Source organism: Triticum aestivum, chromosome 3B (genome assembly GCF_018294505.1).
Source record: "Triticum aestivum cultivar Chinese Spring chromosome 3B, IWGSC CS RefSeq v2.1, whole genome shotgun sequence".
NCBI classification, from domain to species: domain Eukaryota; kingdom Viridiplantae; phylum Streptophyta; class Magnoliopsida; order Poales; family Poaceae; genus Triticum; species Triticum aestivum.
The window spans coordinates 674262240-674264441 of record NC_057801.1 but is presented as its reverse complement, the minus strand read 5'-3'; positions in this window follow the sequence as shown (position 1 = coordinate 674264441).

The following is a 2202-nucleotide window of genomic DNA, read 5'->3' as shown; positions in this document are numbered from 1 at the left end:
TCAAACGGTTCTGATTCTTTTTGCACTGTCTTTCTGTAAAAAAAATTATTTTTTCCTAAATTTGGTAGAATATTTGGGGTACCAGAAGTATGGTGAATGTTCAGATTGCTACAGACTGTTCTGTTTTTGACAGATTCTGTTTTTGATACATAGTTTACTTGTTTTGATGAAACTATCAATTTCTATAAGTGGATTAAGCCATGAAAAAGTTATATTACAGTAGACACAACGAAAAAACAAAATTTTAATTGGTTTTAACAGTACTTAGAGTAGTGGTTTGCTTTATTATACTAACGGATCTTACCGAGTTTTCTATTGATGTTTTGTGTGGATGAAGTGTTTGATCGAGGAGGTCTCGATATGAGGAAAAGAAAGAGAGGCAAGAGCTCAAGCTTGGGGATTCCCAAGGCACCCCAAGTAAATATTCAAGGAGACTCAAGCGTCTAAGCTTGGGGATACCCCGGAAGGCATCCCCTCTTTCTTCAACAAGTATCGATATGTTTTCGGATTCGTTTCGTTCATGCGATATGTGCAAGTCTTGGAGCGTCTTTTGCATTTAGTTTTCACTTTTCTTTTATGCACCATGATGGTATGAGATAGTCCTTGGTTGATTTATAGAATGCTTATTGCACTTCACTTATATCTTTTTATTATGGCTTTATAGAATGCTTCATGTGCTTCACTTATATCATTTGAAGTTTGGATTGCATGTTTCTCTTCACATAGAAAACCACCATTTGTAGAATGCTCTTTTGCTTCACTTATATTTGTTAGAGCATGGGCATATATTTTGTAGAAAGGACTAAACTCTCTTGCTTCACTTATATCTATTTAGAGAGATGACAGGAATTGGTCATTCACATGGTTAGTCATAAAATCCTACATAAACTTGTAGATCGTTGAATATGATATGTTTGATTCCTTGCAATAGTTTTGCGATATAAAGGTGGTGATATTAGAGTCATGCTAGTGGCTGATTGTGGATCATAGAAACACTTGTGCTGAAGTTTGTGATTCCCGTAGCATGCACGTATGGTGAACCGTTATGTAACGAAGTTGGAGCATGAGGTATTTATTGATTCTCTTCCTTATGAGTGGAGGTTGGGGATGAACGATGGTCTTTTTCTACCAATCTATCCCCCTAGGAGCATGCACGTAGTACTTTGTTGCGATGACTAATAGATTTTTGCAATAAGTATGTGAGTTCTTTATGACTAATGTTGAGTCCATGGATTATACGCACTCTCACCCTTCCATCATTGCTTGCCTCTTCGGTACCGTGCATTGCCCTTTCTCACCTCGAGAGTAGAGTTGTAATATTGAGTTGTAAGTAAATAAAAGCATGTTGATCATCATTGTTAGAGCATTGTCCCGAAGAAAGAAAAAAAGAAAAAGAAAAAAAAGAAAAAAAAAGAGAGGCCAAAGAAGCCTAAATAAAAAAAGGGGGCCAAAGAAGCCCGCAAAAAAGGAATAAAAGGGACAATGCTACTATCCTTTTACCACACTAGTGCTTCAAAGTAGCACCATGTTCTTCATAGAGAGAGTCTCCTATGTTATCACTTTCATATACTAGTGGGAATTTTCATTGTAGAACTTGGCTTGTATATTCAAACGATGGGCTTCCTCAAATGCCCTAGGTCTTCATGAGCAAGCAAGTTGGATGCACACCCACTTAGTTTCCAATTTTTCATACACTTATAGCTCTTAGTACATCCGTTGCATGGAAATCCCTACTCCTAGCATTGACATCAATTGATGGGCATCTCCATAGCCCGTTGATTAGCCGCGTCGATGTGAGACTTTCTCCCTTTTTGTCTTCTCCACACAACCTCCACCATCATATTCTATTCCACCTATAGTGCTATGTCCATGGATCACGCTCATGTATTGCGTGAAAGTTGAAAAGGTTTGAGAACATCAAAAGTATGGAACAATTGCTTGGCTTGTCATTGGGGTTGTGCATGATTTGAATATTTTGTGTGATAAAGATGGAGCATAGCCAGACTACATGATTTTGTAGGGATAACTTTCTTTGGCCATGTTGTTTTGAAAAGACATGATTGCTTTATTAGTACGCTTGAAGTATTATTGTTTCTATGTCAAATGATAGACTATTGCTTGGAATCACTTGTGTCTTAATATTCATGCCATGATTAGATATATGATCAAGATTATGCTAGGTAGCATTCCACATCAAAAATT